The sequence below is a fragment of the Triturus cristatus genome, chromosome 11 (assembly GCF_964204655.1).
Source record: "Triturus cristatus chromosome 11, aTriCri1.1, whole genome shotgun sequence".
NCBI classification, from domain to species: Eukaryota; Metazoa; Chordata; class Amphibia; order Caudata; family Salamandridae; genus Triturus; species Triturus cristatus.
In genome coordinates, this window is record NC_140594.1 from 1,051,752,836 (window position 1) to 1,051,772,821 (window position 19,986).

Genomic DNA, 19,986 nt, shown 5'->3' on the forward strand with positions numbered 1-19,986 from the left:
TGTGTGAATGCGAGACCTATTGCATTGCAAATGCTTGTTAACATTGGTTCGTGAATTAAATTAAATATTTAATCTGTGTACTTGTTCGATGAATGCTTGGGTCTGTATTTGAGTATTGTTTTGCAGTCCATAATCGAAATGGCTACCGACGGGGCCCTCAGTTCCAGTAATGATTCAATGGTGCCCGGATTCTAATCATAAAGTGGGGGTCCCCGGACTCTGATTAAGTGAGTGTCCACAATATTCAAAAAGGTTAAGAATCACTGCACTAGTCTTAGCATCATACAAGCAAATTGCAGAGTGTGAGACACTCCGGGAGAAGTCACATGACTTCGTTCATTTAATTCTGTACCGATAAATAAAAAAATTGTACCTTAGCAGCTTTCTTGCCAAACGTAAGAAGGCACACTTGAGCAAATTGTTCAGATTGGCTAAATTACACAATAGGAGACAGAGGACCATGGCAGCCCAGCTTTCATTCACTTGCATTTCATTGTGTGGTTTGTGTTTACTCTAAAGACAAACAAGTTTTAAAACTTGGCTTGTACGTTATACCTCACAGTTGCAACAGGTGTATGTATGACACGAACCTTAGTTGAGACAGTTAGACAACTGATTGGTTGAGCTCACTGGACAATGGCTCTTGGGTGTATCCAAAATAAAATTCTTTAAATTTATAAAAAGCTCAAGGGCCTGTCATCAGCAATAGTTCACAATTCAGAAATTGTATTGAAATGTCCGCTGCACAACCATTACTCCTCTATACAGCAACTTGCATTCTCGCTTACATTTAGATCATCTGATTTCAAGAGAAACCTGGTTTAACTTCTTCCAACTCTAATTTAAAGACTAAGGACTTGTTTTGAGGTTAGCGAGTGACTGCCAAGTCTACAGAGGAGTGTTCTTCACGTTCATGAAGGCTATCCACCTACCATCTTTATATTTACTTATTTATTGGAGAGTTTTATATAGTGCTGACTAGACCAGAGGGTATTCAAGCACTTTACAAGACTTGAACAGCAGCAAAGCAATAGAAGGATTCATGGTTGACATAGTATATCCAAAGGGAATTAAAAAAAACTGTGCAACATATGTATATATAAAGAGGTGACAAATACACCATTAGCTATCAGAGGCATTAGTGACAGATTAAAGGCTAAATTGGGTCAGGCGACCATATCAAACAATCCTGTTGGCGTAGCAAGCTCAAGGGAGCAAGTTAAAGTATTTGTTCAGCAATAGTGATTTGAGGTTCCATTTGAAACAATTATAACAAGCATTGGCATAGCCAATAGGTCTCGCCTTTGGGACCTTATAAGTGTTTAACCATGCAACAGTTCATGGTGTTGCACCAAGGATATTGTGATGCATAACTAAATACTTATAAGTTCCCAAATGCGAGACCTATTGTCTATGCCAATGCTTGTTTTTTATCGTAGTGCACTGAGACATGGAGTGAAGGGGCGTGCGATCAGGAGGGGGAGAGGTAGCCTGGTCTGGGAGGGAAGATGTGACAGAGGGGGAGAGAGGAGTAACTGGAGGGAAGGGGCGGGATGAAGAGGGAGAGAGACGAAGAGTAGGAGGGAAGAAGTTGTCATGAGGAGGAAGAAAGGATTCTACTGAGGTCAGGGAGCGGGCTAAGGCAAAAGAGAGGTGAAGAGTCGGATATGTGGTAAGGAGGGGACAGGACGCCACTGACAGGAAGGAGGGCAGGCTGAAGAGGGAGAGATGCTGTGAATGAGAGGAAAGGAGTATGGGGGAGAGCGCCACTGGAGGGAAGGGAATTAATATAAAGCATGAGGAGAGCATGGGGAGACAGAGGAAATGGAAGGAACGAGAGGTGGGCAATGAAGGGTGAATTAAAAGACATTTTGGGGCAGGGAGTCAGTGAGAGACGTGCGAGACGGAGACTGCGCAGAATATCTCACTTCTCGGCTGCGCGTGAAGTCATTAGCTTTGTATTGACAGTCCACGCCGCGAATGGTATAATCTTTGTCCGCACCGGGCGCCTAATCACAGCAGTAAAGAGGGCTAATTGAAAACTGTAGATATCAAGGTTTACTCCAACTTTGCAAACTTTACTCATGCCAGTTTTCCCCCTGGTGCAGATCTCCCCGAGTAAACGAGTGAGAAACTTTCCAGCACACCTGTGGATCAGAATAGTTTTCATCCCTTTACAGAGACTTTTTTCTTTCCGGCACCCCTGGAATACGGGTGTGTTTCATTTTCTGTCATTGGTTTCAGGGCGTGGGTTAAACTAGCAATGAAATAGCGCTCTACTGTGGACAGCAACACACCGCTCAATACAACTGCATGACATCCAGGATGTAGCAGGTAGAAGCGGGGCTTCAATGGGCGCATAGAGCACAGTTTGCAATTAACATATCTTCTCACTGAGTGGATCTTTTTAAACGTGCAGCTTTTCCGCGACTTTCCAAATCCCAGGAGGGCGATAGTCTGGACGGAATATACATTTTCTGGGCCAGACACAGGGCGCGTGGCGGTTGCTTTCACTCTCAGCGTCTACGGGTGACCCGGAGGAAGGCGAAGCTTGCTTCTTGTCTAGTGAGAGCCCTGTGCACTGATGCAAAGTTCAGGTCATTACTAGAGGTGTGTGTGTGTGCGGGGGGTGCAACGCAGTTTGTAACATGTAAACTCGCAGAGAATACGTTTTTACCTTTTCCACTGTGGGGGGATTGATTCGACCGTGAGACTTTCTCGTGGTGCACAAACAAACCTTGCACAGCTGATGATGGTAAACCCAGCTGCAGACTTGGGATATATCGAAACTTTACAAACATTGCAGGCCTAAACACAACGTGCCACTCCTATCATTTGCCACTTTGAAAAGACGCTTGATCTTACATTTGGCAGTAATATATGTACGTTTGTTTCCAGGGTGAGCCGCCACCTACAAACTGATTGTGAATACTAGTGGGTGCACGAGTTTGCACACGTTCGCTTTATTTTGCATTGAAATTGTCATTGTTCAAAACAGATTCACGGCTTTGACACCATCTGACTGAGAGAGGGCCTGTGTTTGTGCCTTTACGATTTTTAGGCTGACAAATGACACGTTTGAAACTCAATGTAAAAAAACAACGGGGACACAGAATTTCTCTGCTCGGTGCGTGCCCCGCCACTTTTAGGAATGCCACGAGATCTATCATTCATTTTCCGCTACAGAAATGAATGACAGCTTAAAGGAGCCCCTCGGCATCTGTAACTCTGGCTGAAAGCTGTTGACAATTTGCAGTGAGCAGCCGGTGGACCATGTTACTGGACGAATGCCATCTAGTGGTTACCATGTGTAATAGCAGTCGAAGTGTTTCAATAGCCTCAAGAAAGAAAAAGTGAAAGTGATCGTGATTACGATCGCTAAAAGACACATGGCGCTGCGCTCGTGCACGTTCACGTGCACTGTAGCTTTAGGCCACGGCAGCACTTTGAAAAAGCCCAGATATAAAATGTCTCTTCGAGCCTTTGGCTCACGAGACCTAAAAAGGATTACAGCGGAGGTCTTTAGGAAGAGATTTTCAAAGCCATGGAGCGTTACCAGAGAAAGAATATTTCTGGGATTTCTTTTTCCAGTTAGGGAGAGATGAGAAGGAGCGAGTTGGAGCTTCTTATTAACCGGTTTCTCTGCCAGGCAGTAAGGGAGCTCTGTGGCGCTATCACCATTTCAAAGTTTTGTTTATCAAAAACAAACTCCAAAAACTCAAGTTAGTTACTGAAAAAAGGGGAGAACGGCCTTGGCCTGCATGGCGCTTTCTACCAGTGTAAGAGGGTAGTTTCTTTGGTTTCCCCATTCAGACCCGACACGCTTGCCCTGGTTGTCCCAGACAGGAAAAAATCCACCAGACCCTCTGTCCTAAATAGGACAGTTTGCCATCACGAAATCTGTCAGATGGGCTACCCATCAAGGAGTTCTTCTGCCTGAGCCAGCACAGGCTCCGCCATTATAAACATGGTGCTCCTCCAGACTCTAAACTTTTTCCCTCCATTATCTAATAGAGGAGACATCAAAACTCTAAATGAGACCCAACATGTTGTACATAGAGAAGGGAAGATCGAATTGCTACAGTTAAAGAAAAAAAAAAGGTCCTGCGCACCCATTCTTTGGTGGCATCCTGTAGCCCCCCTCCCCCTACACATCCTGTCAACTATTTCACAGGAGACTATTCAGTTCGCTGAACGTTTGTATTTTGCTCGCCAAACCGATTGAGCGCTATGAAACAAATAATGCTGAGATGAGTCAGTTACCCTCATAGTATATGACATGCAGTGCAAGTGGGGCCACTGGAATTGTGTTTCAGCAGCTGTAGTGATTTCCACATAATTATGGCTTTATTGCGCATGTCACAAAGCACCATCTACTACAGCATTTGCAACGCATCAACAAAAATGTTTAACTTTGATAGCTCAAGTGTTACTCTAATTTTTTTTTTTTAAACATACAAAATTGTGGAGCTGTAAGGAGGCAGACCCTCGAAGCATTTACAAATTTGACCTGGCCAACCCTTCAGATGCTAACTGTTATATCCAAGTATTAAAGTGGTACTAAAGAGGGGAATCCTTTTCTTGCATAATATTTATCTGCTTAACTGGCAAAATAGCAAAGTAATATTACTTCAGAATGTGCCCGATTTGCTCTTACTGCATAATTTAGCCAGCCATGTCCCACAATTTGGTCCACCGTCTTTTCATAATTCTAGTGCCCCAAAAGTTAACTCTCATCAATCAATGGTGTTAGGTCATCGAGCGAACAAATTGGTTTACAACCTTGTAATTTGCCCGGTAGCGCATGTAAAAACTGACATTATATAGAATATAAACTTTTAATTACTCTTTACTGGCCAAATAATCATTTGGAGATCAAAGTGGTAAACCTAGTCGGTAAAAGCTTCCTCGAATACTTAAGTTTCAAACTAACTGGTTTGTCATACTATTATACAATGTGAATACAAAATAAAGCCAAGGGTGAAGTTAAGTATTCATACTAGAAGAAAAACAGCACGCCTACGCACACATTTGGTCTGCAAAGTTCCGTGCCAACAAGAAATACTTGGTTTATATGAAGTGTATATGACAGCAGCCTGCCTTCTGAGAGCTCAATGCGTTTTTCACCACTCCAAACGAAAATGAACGAACTGAGCACTCCGCTACATCATCCCTTTCCAAAGCTTTTAAAATCAGCGTACAAACACGCGAGGATGCTCAAACGTCTAAGACATTTTTGGGGGAAATTTCGCGTATAAAAAAAAAGAAATTAAGAAAAAAGCGGACGGACAGTTTTCTAGTTTGCAAGAATGGTTACGAGCTACTGGCATGAGAGTCTTTCTAAATAACCAGTGTGGTAAGCAGTGGAAAGCGTGCTGGAGAGTTGTGCGTGCGTGTCTCCTGTACAGTTTGGTGCTGCAAACGTTCTGATCCGTAGTAGATAGGACAAAGAAGGGTTTACTGACCTGCCCAAAAACAGCATCCAGGGCCCGTTTAATCCTGCTCATACCCTGCCGCTCGCCAACCTGCGAATCGACACTTCCCCTTAAGAGCAACGGGAGGAGCGTTCGTCAACAAACCCCAGGACTACAGCTCTGTGCTTGCGGTTATGTGCACTGTGTGATAGCGCCTCCCGTCCCGAGCGCACCACTTCCGCTTCAAGGTAACACGGAGTCTCTAATACTAAGCACCACGGCCGGCCCCTCCCTACAGTACCTCAGTAGGCATCACCCAACTAACCCTCTTCAGTTGCAGATCAATCAGAGGCGCAACTAGAGCCAAATTTCGGGGGGGCCAAGAAAAAATTTCGGGGGGGGGGGCTGAATCTTTTAAGCCACAGGCAGAGTGGAGCTGCAGGGGCTCTTAGAAGGGGTGAAACAGCGAGGCCTCATTAACATGCAAATGGTCTTAAAGACCTGTAAAGTGCTCGGGTGCGGCTGTGTGTGCGCCGCGAGGCTGTCTCATCCCGGGCTGCCACACGCGACCGGGGGGGGGGGGTGCTGTGAGTCCAATGGGTGTTGCGCGCCTGAGATCAATCATTGAAAAAACAAAAACACACTGGCACTGCAGATTAAAGCTCGATTCTTGGGTGTTACTGTACCGCCTACATCCCAGATAAGGCTCATCAGGGTCGGATTGGGATCACAATTAAGACCCGGCACTCCGAAAGAAAGTGGCCCAAATTCCCAAATGGTTAGCATTTTTTTTTGTAGCTTTATATAGCGAGAATTAGGTCCAAAGGCATCGCAGCAATTTGAGCATCAGCTACATTGTGCACAATCAACTTTGCTTCTGGGCCAGGCTGGCCACAGGAGGCAGGGGGCCCAAAGTGAGAATGCCCTAGGGTCAGAACACCACTTGGCCCCCAGCCTCAGTTTGACAGGGGAGTGCCAATGATACTAACGAGACTTCGCAGTGGTCTGCCAGGCCTGGGAAAAACAGTATAGCACCGCCAGGAGCACCCCTCGGTCCCCTCTCCCCCAAAATGCATACCCAAATAACACACAGACTGTTGAGTTGGGTAAAATTTGCTGCAGGTTTATTACATATTACAATTTGTAATGGGTGGGTTATCTTACGGGCGATCCAAGGGCAGGCAACCAACTGGGCCGCCTGCCCGCCTGATTAGTCGGGCAGCGCGGGAGCAAACCCCGCCTTTGCTGCCATCCAGGTGATTCTTTTCTAGGATCACGTGCCGTTGGTAACTTCTACTCACGCTCCCCCTCTCGGGGAGAAGCGTCGCATAGCAAACCCCCCGGTTGTTCAGGCCCACAACCGCCTGCAGGACTAGTGGGGCGCTGACACGGCTTCTGGGACCCTCCCCTGAGGCTCCTCAGTTTTGGCTCAGGCACCCCCTATGGTGCCGCGCAGAGGTACCCTTTGTACCGGCCTGCTTCCAGATCGCCCTGTAACTCCGTCACAGCCCTGGAGGCGGCTCACCGTCGCCGCCAGGGCCCCCCACCAGAACCGCTATAGTCTTACCTGCAACCTCTCCTGTCTAGAGCTTCCTGCAACTAGATTGCATAGAACCATCCCTGCTGGTTATAGATGGCCCCATCAAAATCCCAAAGCCCTAGACGCTATCCTGGGTCAGATAGTGTCTGTTGAAACCAAGGACCCGTTAGGCCTGTGAAGTTGTGCCAAGAACTATTCACCCCCATGCGGGAAAGTTACATCGCTTCACTAATCTGGGCGGGTGGATGCCGGCACCCCGGCTCACAAAGCCCCATCAATTTGATGATCTCACCTAGCTGCCGTCCTAGCACCGGGTGTGCCTGAACCTGCGTGCCCATCTCTGGGACAGCAGCCCACTTGCTAGGTGACCACTCCCCCCACCCGCCTGCCTGCTTTGGCTATTGTGGCGAGAAGGGTTTTACTTAACCTTTGGACAGTCCCCTTTATTTGCTGAATCCTGACGCACAGGAGTGTTCATAGTTGACAGCGCGTGACCATGGGCAAGGGGCCCTCTTGCCCTTGCCATGCATCCTTATTCCTTATGGGAATTATGCCCCTTCAGATCCCTCTGTGGTGAAACCCACTAGGCATCCCAGCTTCGGGAATCTGTCTGGTTTAAGCAGTGCACACTGTCTGCGGTATGGTTCAAGCATTAAGGATTGCTAAGTCCTACTTCCCCCCTCCTAGCATGCTCCCAGGTGGAAGAGTGGCAGGGGGGTGCCCACCGCCAACCCGGAGCATCCCCAGCGGTGCCAAATTCCTGCTCCGTTGACGTAGAGTTTTAGTTACACCCTGGGCGTGCCAAATGTTGTATTGACATAATGTCCCCTAGTGTTTGACCCGCTGGTACCCTAGTTATTGGGATGGCAGCACAATATGTTGGCTGACCGCATCCCCTAAGCGGTAAAAGTGTCCGTATCCCAGTTTCCCAGTTTCCTGCCGCTGCGTACACGACCAGTGGCACCGCTGGGAGATACCACCAACCGCATTGGTCCTCCGGACATTAAGAAATGCCCCATTCTCACTTGGGCCTACCTCTGAATGATAGTGATTTCACACAGCTGTAAGGCCAGAGGCCCGCCTTAATAAACCTATTTACTTGTATTGTGCTACTCGGCACCCTTATGGTTGGAGCTCTGTGTTTGCGCTGCGCGTGCTCACAAGGCACGGTGTTGCTGTAGAGCTGGTGTGTTACCCACTCGCTGATACTTTATCTGTCGCTGACTGCCCTACTGCTGGATGCTTCCCAAGAACTGTAGACTGTGATCCCACCTAGATTGATCCCATCGCTTGGGTGAAACCCAGTAGTAGTCAAGACCTTCATGGTACCTCCACCCCAGCGTAGACTATCGACATATTTGGGACGCCGGAGCAGGAGGTGCCCCCACAAGTCTCAGGTTCTGACCCATAGAAGGATAACCCTGGGGGCAGACAAGTCTGTGGGAACCAGCAGGAACCTTCGGTGCAATTACCGGCCCTATCCTGAATGTTGAGAATGCTGAATGGTCAATAATGCCCTGTCGCCATAAGGCTCGAACGTAGTGTTTACCAAACTTTTGAACCACCGGAAACTTGTTGTATGACAACCACACCACCCCAGTGCCGATGGCTTAACAAGGCTTGTTAGTTGTAGGAGATGACCGAAGCCACAATTCTGGCTTCGCCGCGTACATTTCAAAATTGCTTCCATTCTGACATGGTGGGACTGTCACCTTTCTGTGTTGAATAAGCCTTGGGTGTCTCCCTTCAGTGAAAAGCAAGCTCGCCCATGGCTTATGCAGCGGGCACTGCGTCGCCATGCGACCGACGTTATACTAAATAACGTGGCATGTAGGTAGTCCCATGCGAATGTTCTCTGCCTGACACCCCACAGGGCGCTGTGCTTACAGCCTACACTGTGCAATGTTGTGCCTTCTAGAATTCCAGGCCGCATCTTAGACAGAAGTTAGTCACGCAGTGCCCACTGCTCCTCACCGCGAGACCCCTTTTCGCATGCAGTGATACTTGGATTCCCGGTTAATCTGGTGTTCGGTCAATTCCGCTTCCACTACCAAGTGTGGGAATGGGGCCCTCTAATGATAACGAGGCTGTAGGCAAATTTGTTGCCCGCGCATGGACTGTCTGCACGGCCGACCCCCGAAAACCCACACAACTGAAGAGGAGGTGTACCTCTCTAGAGGCCCCTCTTGTTCCCACTGACCTGCACGGATGCTGGGGCGGGGGTTCTGGTAAAAAATAACCAGCTGAGTGATCACTTGCGACCCGATCAGGTTGATTGCCCAGACAGAACTGAACAATTGAAACCTAATGGTCCATGATTTAACTCGGGCGCCATGAGGCGGTCTTGAAGAAGGACCGGTGTACGTCAAGTCATCAGATTAACAATGAACTATTGGTGGGTAGGATACAGAGGTACCCTCCAAAACACTGAAATAACAACTGTGAGAATAGTTCTTTGAAGAAAAGCATTGAATGAATCGCTCCTCAAAGTCAAGGGACAAATACCCTAGCCGGTTACCACCAAGGCAGACGTACTGCAATGCCAACTGTAGGTAGAGTGACACACAATCTCCGACCTAGGGCTATTCACGGCAATTGTACCTAGAGAACCTAATTGCGCAAACTAGAAATTGGCATACGCGCGTGCTTCCTGCCGCAAGGCAGTTCTACGGAACTCCTGACAACTGTGCGACTACATGCCAGGTCTCATGGCAGGCGGCCACTTCCTATCGCCCCCACCTTGCTCCTGCCGTGCTGTCCATCATAGTAATACCACAACCCACCTTGATACTCGTGCAGGCATGATACTTACGCCTGTTCCAAGCCCTCCAAAACTATCCGAATGGCTTGTTCAGCTGGCACCAGTTTTTTTTTTTTTTTTTTTGGAAAACCTTTATTGACATTGCAAATAAAGACAAGTATGGGCCTACAACCCTCGGGGCCGGCCGCTAAGCAGTGAAATTAACAGCAAACAGATTTTAATCACATGTAGCACCTCGGGAAGCAGATTTTCCATGCTAGTATTCTCTTGTCCACCGAATAGCCCAAGAGGGGAACCAGGATATAAAAGGTTTTCATTTTACAATAAGGGATAGAAGGATCAGGTGCCAATCAAGTTCTCAGCAGCGAAAAAAGGCAGGCAGAATAATGAACGTCAACAATAAATGGCAAGCTATCAAGTCAATGGCGCAGAAACAGAAATTTCAGGATGTGGAGGAATATCACGAGCCGTTTGCGCCTGCAGTCTCCTGCCCTAGGACCCAGAAAACCCCACTGAAATGAGGCACAAATGAAAAACAATGATTGGCCACGAAGGACACCTACCGCACTGACCCCAGAAAAAGACAAAGAAGAATGAGAAAAGAAAAAGGAGGCCATAGAAACAAAGTAAAGGACTAAAGAAGCCCCTCCCCCACCCCCCCACCCTGCACCTCTGCAGATGACTACGGCCCCCCCCCCCGCAGCGTGCCTGTCGCCCCAGAACCAGACCCGAAATATAGAAGAAACAGAGAAAAAGGGGAAAGAGAGGAAACCCCCCCCCTAACAGAAAAGGGGAGAGAGTAATAAAAAACTGGAGGAGGGCCTTCAACCATGCCCCCGGCTTCTCCCTCCCGCACAATATATTCCTCCCCAGCGCAAACAGTAAACAGCAAAAATTCGGCCATATCTAAGAGAAATGGGGAGCATTATGCGCTGGCTACACTATTAGTTACGTCGTGAAAGCACACAACCCCCCAGCCCGCCCGCCTATTAATTGACCACCTCGGAAGGATCAGCCTTATCCTTGGCCACTCTTTGCGAATCCACCAGTGCATACCCATCGACCCACCATCATGTCCAAAGTTTCAAGGAAGAGGAGCGTCCAGAGAAAACTAGGAAGGGACACACATGTGGGGAGGACGTTTCGAAACATCAGCACAGTCATCGTCATGGAAGATCACCTTTCCCAGTACTGCCCCAGGGCCCGCGCCGCACACAAGGTCCAGGAAGGAGAAATCGGCCAGAGCAGGCGATCGTTGCGTGAAGATTACCTGGGTCGCCGGAGGCCGCGCATGGGACAAAGTCACCACCGTCTGCTCAAGTCCAAAACCTCCGGAACAGACCGTCCCCACAGCCAGCCTACCACACGCTGCCACAGTGTCCAAAGTTTCCATCCGTCCCTTATTCACAGAGGCGGTCACGGTACTTTCCTCCTGTGGAAGGTGAGACAGAGCCTTATGTACCTGGGGACAGGCAGACAGCAACTTTTCCGACGCTGACGCAATACCATCCAGCTTCCTCCCCAATACCCGGGTGCCGTGGACCAGGGTGGAATGAAGGGCTCCGAGAGCATCTAGAAGGTCACCGTACCCCAGCACGGTCCCCCGCGCTCGCTCCGCCACACTCCTTTGCGCCACACACTCCCAATCTTGCTGTGACCCAGTGTACAGGATAACAGAGTCCATCCCATCAAGATGGCCGCAGGGCAGGGCCATCCCAGATGGGGACCGGGTCTCAGGCACGGGCGCAGCAAGTTCCATATCCCTGCAAACAAAGGTCCGGAGGCAGGCAAAAGGTGTATACCGTGTGCGGCCACAGGTAACAGTCGTTCTCCCCCTGGGCCAGTGTCCGCGAAAACCGGGAGCAGCCCGCGCAAATCGGGACGAGCCACAGGCCGCGTCCGATCAGTTCACTGGCGAGGGTCCAGGCGATCGCCGATAAGCCCCCGGAATCGTCACCCCGGGTATGCACCCGTCACGCTACTCTCGGTGATAGGAGCGACCACTGCGAGATTCAGGCCAATATTCGCGCCGCTTCGGCAGTCCGACTCCACCCGGTCACCAATGGCCGCTGTTGTTGAACTGCCGCCCGGCCATGTTGTCCACCCGAGGTCCCGGTTCCAGGGCCGCACAGGCCGCAAACTTCAAATGAGCATTTCTCGGGCGGTACCGCCGCTGGAAGCTTCAGGATCACACGATCGGTTGCCGCTCTCGATCACCAACACGGGCATGTAGCGCAGGCTGAGGATCACATGCAGGATATCTGTGCGGGATGTGGAGGTTCACGGAGCCGGGAGCCTACGCTGCCGTCCCGGTCGCCATCTTGGCTCCTCCGGCACCAGTTATTTTAATCCCAACTGCATTGATCCATGCCTGTTGGGTCATCTCTATAATATGCAGACAGCACCAACTTGTGGCAGACTGTCCCCAGCGCCAGCTTGCAATTCGCTCGCATGCGGCGCACCAGCAACCACTTGGTCAAATTCCACTGGTAAACTTTGTGCTGTGATTTTGGCCCTAGTGGGCCCTATGTCGTGACCACTTAGTCTTTTGCCGCTATGTCAATGCATCCCTGTATTCAATACAATTGGGGCACTAAGCTACACCCATCTTTTGGCTTAATCAATGCTTCCATTCGCATTAGATAATAAACCACCATTCTATCTCGGTTGCGTTGCCCTCTAAGAGCTAGCCACCCACCTTGGTGGCTAGGTTTCAGTTTGCTCTGATTCTTACCATATCTGTGCAACTATGAGTGACAGTTAACGGCCTATGACTGGCACTTTCTTGCGAGCAAAACCAACCATGCAGATGCAGCAGGCCTATTGATATCAGTAATTACACAAACATACCTGTGTACGGTAGTCTAGGCCTTACAATTCGTAGCTCTGACTAGTTGGACAATGGTGACCGTTACTGATAGGCCTGGCTAGCATTAGCCCCACAGCTGTAAATTGCTCCTTTACGTGTCCATCCCATCTTAACACCGTGCTCAGATAAAGGCCAACATGAGCACATCGGAGGGGCAGAGTTGCGGACTTATAGCAAACCTCTTTTAGACTGTAGGCAGCGTTCCATCTTTAACTGTTTCCTAACATAGCCCAATTACCGTTCTCCTTTAGGACTATCCCCACTACGGTCCGCCCTGGCCAAGGCTAAAGCAATTGAGAGCGCGAGGCCTTAAGCAATGGGGGTTTGGATGTCAAGAAACAATAACAATAACAGCCTACCCATGCACCTTTCAGCAAAAGGTTCGGGCAGCGGGACCTGTGATGCAATCTGCCGGTATAGGTCGAATTCTTTCGGTGGCTCCAACAGTCAACCCCATACTTGGAAAGAACTCCCACTTGGTCTGTACCCCTAACTGTTTTTTCATTGAGTGGTCCTATAACAATTTTTTTTTTCCAAATTGTGTGCATGTGTGAGGGCGTCTGCGAAGCATGGTTCATGTCGTAGCTGCTCAAACACGTGCAGTAAACTGTGCTGACCTCGATACTGTGGGACTGTTAAATAGACATGCTCATCTATGGATTAATATTAGTCAAACAGTGCAGCACACGACAATGGAAATTAATTCCATCATATCTCCTCCTTATACCACTTCTTTCAGGCTTAGCGATGGTACAACATGGCCACAGTGCCAACCTGTGGCGTACCATTTGCCACATGGGCAAGCCTAGAACTGGTGACTGTCTTATGTACTAGAAGCAACACATTCTAGATTAGACATTCAGTCAGCAAGGCGCGCGGACTCGACCCGAATGTATTGGAGCGCTGTACACGAGTACTGCCTTTACATTACATATTCAGGCACAGGAAGTGATTTGCCCAAAAATCCCAGGCTCGAACCCTGGTTTCCTGCACCAGAGTAGACGGCTGCACACGAGTACCGTATTTATATTACATATGCAGGCACGGGAAGATAAGTGATTTCCCCGGGATCACAGGACGCGACCTCGAGGCCCTAACCCTCGTTTCCTGCACTAAAGTCGGTGGCTGCACATGACAGTATTTTCATTACATATTCAGGCACGGGGAGATTAAGAGATTTTCTCAAAATCACAGGACGCAACCCCGAGGCTCTACCCTGGTTTCCTGCACCAAAGTCATGCTTGCTAGGCAAAGATGTGGCATCAGCGCCAATATATAATATATATATCATTTTTTATTTTTCTTTGGCGCACAATCGGCTGGAGATATTGGGCGCCCCGCATAAGCACCAGTTCAGTTACTCACACATTTATCTCCCGGCTGCCAAGCAGTCATCGGGCTCTGCCTGCACTTGCCACTCGAGGAGACGTGCAAGCGCGGCACAGGCCCGCTCGAGGTCACAGACGGCAGTGTCCATTCTGCAAGCTCAGCGACCACAAGCTTGCGATGTTAAAGCCGTATATGTGCCGCCCCGGGCCTCGAGTCGGATGATAGGGGGGGGGCATGGGCAAAATAAATAAGGACGATGCTTAACACGTGCTGTTCCTTCCGACATCTGGATAGAAGTAACATGCCTACGCGATTTTCCAACTTCCCCATTAGGCCCAAACCATAGGGAGCAGGCCGACTTGTATAATGCGGTTACTGTCATTGCATCCAGCTATATGATGCACGTAACATCGTACCTACAAGAAGTCAGCACTATTGGCTTGTAAATGGTTGTACGTTGCAAAGCTAAATAAGCAGTAAATATTGCTTGTATGTAAAATGATGATGGTAGTGCCTCAAATACCCAACTTGGCCCAAAGCTCGGATATGTGCCTAGCATAGTGAGCAGACCGACTTGTATTATGTTGTTTGTCAATGCATCCAGATATAGGATAAACGCAACGTCGAACCTACAGCAAGTCAGCACTATTGGCATGTCAATGGTTGTATGTTGCATGAGCTGAAAAGGCAGTTAACTATGCATGCACACTCACCGCGTGCAGTTCCTGCGGTGGTGGGGGGGGGGATCAAGATGCAGGTTACAAAGCGTCACGTGCAGTCAGGATCGGAATGCGCGACCCCTGCTGTAAATCGCTTTTATATTGCGCGAACTCGACCCGAAGGTATTGAAGCGCATTACATGAGCCCCGTATTTACATACATATTCGGGCACGGAAGTGAGATCATGAGCCGCCAAGGTCCTCGACCCTCGGGGACCCAGGCAGACCAGGTCCAGCAGCTCGCATACATATTCGGGCATGAGGAGATTCAGGTATTTGCCCAGAGTCACAATCACAGCACGAACTAGATCTGAAGGTATTGGCGCGCAGTTCATGAGCACCGTATTTACATACATATTTGGGCACGGGGAGATTAAGTGATCTGGCCAGAGTCACAGCGCGACTCGCCCGAAGGTATTGGAGCGCAGTACATGAGCCCTGTATTTACATACATATTCGGGCCCGGCGGATTAGTGATTTGCCGAGAGTCACAGCGCGACTCGCCCGAAGGTATTGGAGCGCAGTACATGAGCCCCGTATTTACATACATATTCGGGCCCGGCGGATTAGTGATTTGCCGAGAGTCACAGCGCGAACTCAAGCTTAAATGATTTGCCCCGAGTCCCAGCGCGACTCGCCCCAAAGGTATTGGAGCGCCCTACATGAGCACCATATCTATCCACACATTCGGGCACGGGGAGACCAAGTGATTTGCCCAGAGTCACAGCGCGAACGCGACATTAAGTCATTTGCCCATATTCACTGCGCGACTCGACCCGAAGGCATTGGAGCGCAGTACATAAGCACCGTATTTACACACATAACCGGGCCCGGGGAGATTAAGTGATTTGCCCAGTCACAGCGCGACTCGACCGGAAGGTATTGGTGCGCCGTACCGGAGTACCATATCTATATACACATTCGGGCACACGGCGCAAACTCGAAATTAAGTGATTTGCCCAGAGTCACAGCGCAATTCAACCCGAAGGTATTGGACCGCAGTACATAGCGAACTTGAATTAAGAGATTCGCCCAGGGTCACAGCGCGACTCACCCAAAGGTATTGGACCGCAGTACACGGAGAATGGCAGCCCTCTGTTCGCCGCCCGCTATTGATCTTGCCCCCCCCTCCGCCCGTGGCAATCCGTGCCACAGGGCCCCGTCAACCTGGTACTGTCCAGGGACAGGGCCGGGGCAGAGTAGGGTGCAGCAAGACTCACCGTCCTATAGACGACACGACGGCGATGCAGCGTCCTATGCAGAGTGGTGGGCGACAAAGAAGTCGCCAGGAGGGTGGGGGAAGGCTAAATAGCCTCCCCTTCCCCACAGGGGCCAGGAAGTGAAACGCTTGGGCGTCACATCCGGCCAGCAAGAGGAAAGGGGGACACCGGTCGGCGTCCCCGCCCCCTCCCCTTGGGAGGGGGTGGGGAGGGGTGACCGGTGCTCCGACGGTACTAGGGCGCCGACCACTATAGTGGCTCCCTGCGGGGGCCGCGGTCGGCGGCAAGTCTCTGGGCCGGTTTACATGGGCTCCGAAAAACCGTCCTGCAGAGGATCATGAGGCACCAGCCCATCGCTCAATGCCAGACTGCTCACCTTACCAATCCGACCCGAGGCTCTGTTAACGAAGGAACGATAACCTCGTTGTAAACCTCCTCTGGCTAGATTTCCGACAGACAACAGCCACGCAAACTTAAATGTGGCGCGCGTTTTACTGGAGCCTCAGTTCAGACAGACTCTGCCGGCGAGGACCAGTCCTTTACCATTTGTCAATATTGTTACCACGGCGGAAGGTAGAAAACAGATTCAAATAAGACGACCCTTACCTTTCTTTGTGAAGAGTTTTTAGTCAGGGCTCGAAGTGCATTAAAAACAAGCATTGAAAATGCAATAGGTCTCGCTTTTGATTAAGCTAAAGCCATTTGCTTTGCTAATGGTATTGTATAGCAAAGCAAATGGCTTTAACTTAATCAAAGGCAAGACCGATTGCATTTTCAATGCAAGTGTCCCTTACTCACAAAATAGGCAGACTGGGCTGCTGTAGTGCAGCCTTCCCTCCCGTAGACTATCTAGATCCCAGGCAGATACAGCACCAGCTGCAGCACTTCAAGCTTACTCAAGCACAGTGCAAGCTTCACTGGCTTAGAAAACAGGTATAGAACAGGCAGCAGAATATCACGCTGCCCTGAAACACATGTAAAAGAGGGAAAGAGATTATATATATATATTTTAAATAATGGCACTGCGTGCTTCCTTTAACCCAGAATAGATACAGCAACGAGTGGCTGTGCAAGCTGCCCTGACAGAATATGCACTCAGCGTACACAGTAGCGGGTGCTGCTTGTCTTATACATATAACTGGAAAAATGGAAGCAGCGAACAGATGACATCACGTGTAGTACTGTGTGCTTTCCTTCCAAACTTAGAACTGATACAACACAGGAGCGCAAGCCTCCTGCACATGAAGAGCATGTATAACACAGGAGAGGAGTTGGCCTAACGGCTAGGGAGCTCGACCTCGGACCTGGGGAACTGGGTTCGAGTCTCGGTAATGATGCTGAAGATCCTTTGATTCTGGGTAAATCACTTAATCTCCCCGTGCCTAACAAAGAATGAATGTGTGTCCTCATGTAACGTAACTGATGCTATGTAAAGCGCTCAGATACCCGATTGGATTCAGATCAAGTTTGCGCTATATAAAACTCTGCAAAAAACAAACGGAAAAAAAAAAAACAGGTAACAGTGCAGGCTTCCCTTCAAAACTGACAGGTAGTGCAGCCTAGCTTCCAGAAAGAACAGGGGCGGCATGTTGAGCAACGGTGCAAGACTCTCCCACACAGATGTACCACACAATGACAACCAGACAAGCTTCCATTGCTATCGGAAACTGGGGGTAGCGTGGGTAAACATAGAAAACAAAGTACTCTGGAGCACTGATGCTAACAAGTGCTAAATTAGTACACATAGAACCAGTACAGAGCAAACATCAGCAGTACACGCACCCACCAAGAACAGCGGAGGAAACAGTGCCAGCTTCAATAACATACAGAACATGTGCAAATGTATGATCATGCAAGGTTCTGTAACAGACGCTGCAGGATAAGGAGAGCAATCTTATGCCTCTCCCACTCTCCAAATAAAGCAACGCGCACAGCGCAGTTCTCACTGTGTAGGTAGAGGCAATGCATCCGCACTTGAAGCTTCACACCCGGTACAGCACGGGCTGGAGCTGTGCAGACATCACCGAAGCACCGAAGGTCATGGTCCGACGTTGTTACTCTAACCTTGCAAGTTACACGTTCAAAAATAACAGATTTAAACCAATAATCAGAAGTATTCAACGACTAAATCAGACATAAATTTGTCACCATGGAACTGTGAAACAAAACCAGAGCAGTGTCAGGCATCTTGCTTGTAAACAGCATGTTACCATCACATCTCATTTCAGACCCCCTGCACGGTGCATCATTTCTTACCTTTTGACAACTGACACGTTTCATGTTGTACGCGCAGGCACGCGAGATGAGTTTGTGTGGGAAAAGAGAGGAAGGGGAGGAAAGTGACTTGGGCTCGAGATGGTTTTATGGGACAAGCACCAGAAGGGAAAACGGTGAAAAGATGTGCGTAGAGAGGAAAGCGCCAAGAGAAAACAAGGCATGCCAGCGATGAGGGGTGCAGGTTTCCACCCAACCCTTTAATTCAATGAGTCTTTCTGACCCCGGAGGCAAATGAAAACTACTGGGACACTTTCACTCAGTTGCTTTAGGATGTATTAGTGTGTATACAGACTAGCACAATGGATAAGATGCCCACGCTCGTATCTTCACTAAGCAGTCGTAAACTGTAATACAGGACAAATACGGCTTCAAGTAGTCTGATGTCAAATGTGAGCCGCAAGTTACAGCCACGGTTCGACTTTATAAGCTTCTTTTGAGCTTTTTAGGTCTCGCCTGAGCCAGCGCTTTTCACATACATGAGGCACACCACATGCAGGAGTTGTGCACGCTTTGTTTGGAGGCAGAACAGGTACAATACACCCAGCTGTGCCAAGAGTCAAACGGAACAGTTTCAGCCCAGCAGATGCAAAATCCTCTCCCAACTCAGAAGAAACTTAGAAAGGGTAACAGTCAAAGCTTCTTTTACATGAAAATATGCATGTCACTGTCACAGACATCTAGAGTAAAACTTAACGATGCAGAGACTCGAATCCCGTTCCCAACGTCCAAAGTCAGCAGCTCCGGAGGTTACTCCAGTCTCTCCTGCTAGACATCCGTGTGTTTGGCTGCAACTTTCATATTGTTTTCCGCCCTCGCTTAAAGCGAGCTGTCTATGGAAAAGCCTGCTTCCAGGGCTGGCCTTGATTATCCTTCCAGCGCCATGCAGCCATTCTATCTATTTACCTCCACCCAGGCCTACTCTCCCCGCCGATATCCTGCTCTCCATACTAGGCGCCTTCATAGCAACATAGCAGTAGCTTAAGTCGAGAGCTCCTGTAGGCGGGAGGGTTCGAGGCTCACCGCAATCTAGGGCAGCTCCCATGTGCGGGGGGCACCCCCGAGACCACAGAGGCTGCTCTCACCTCCAGGTTGTGCTGTAAGAGACCGCACAGATTGCTCTTGACTTTAAGAAAGCCCCATCGCTGTTAGGAGACCCGCAAATTCACCCCACAAGCCTCTGGTGGTTCGGAAGGTTTGTGAAGGCGGTGCGTTTACTCACAAGGTAATAACTTTCACTCGCACCGTAACTGCACATTTTTACAATTTGCGATATCTTTTGTAGCACCAGTCACCTTAACTGGAGTTAATTTCAGCGACAGCTGCCTCCTAGAGGCATGGATATTTAATTCATTCAGGTACCGCCGCCAGCGGAGAGTTGTGTAATGTTGCAATCTTCGCGTTGCGGAGCAATAATTTTCTAGCAGTTTAACTCGCCATCTTTGTTTATGCCACAGCGTCTGCCTTTATTAGGCAGAGCTGTTATGACCATTACTGTTGCAGTGGCTTATTTAAGCAGGACCCACGGAGCCTACTTTTCGTGCACTAGGTTTCACTTTGTGCCCATGTGAATGGCTGGTGCCGAGGCATTTTACTACTCCACTGCCTAGAGGCGATATGGAACTGATTTCTTCGCATGCAGTGATAAAGAGGGGCATCAAATTATTTCCGTCTGGCTGCTAGAGCCACGGCAACGCTGAGCCGAGCTGGTGTGCTGCAACCCGCACCGCCTCAGCTGGCTCAACCCTTGACACTAACCCTTTAACAAGCATTGGCATAGCCAATAGGTCTCGCCTTTGGGACCTTATAAGTGTTTAGCCATGCAACAGTTGCATAACTAAATACTTATAAGGTCCCAAA

General features: G+C 49.2%; 2 protein-coding genes across 10 annotated transcripts in view; one reads left to right on the forward strand and one right to left on the reverse strand.

Moving 5' to 3' along the window:
* MCF2L2 (MCF.2 cell line derived transforming sequence-like 2) overlaps positions 1-19,986 on the forward strand; it is a 2,345,299-nt gene that overhangs the window by 1,132,726 nt on the left and 1,192,587 nt on the right. The gene's annotated exons all lie outside the window — the stretch shown is intronic.
* B3GNT5 (UDP-GlcNAc:betaGal beta-1,3-N-acetylglucosaminyltransferase 5) overlaps positions 1-19,986 on the reverse strand; it is a 118,267-nt gene that overhangs the window by 14,790 nt on the left and 83,491 nt on the right. The window contains exon 1 of one of the 3 annotated variants that reach the window (XM_085635356.1): positions 5,466-5,601. The exons of the other annotated variants lie outside the window; for them this stretch is intronic. The gene's annotated coding sequence lies outside the window, so the exon portion shown is untranslated. Of the gene's footprint in view, positions 1-5,465; positions 5,602-19,986 lie in introns of those variants that run through there. 3 annotated transcript variants of the gene reach the window in all.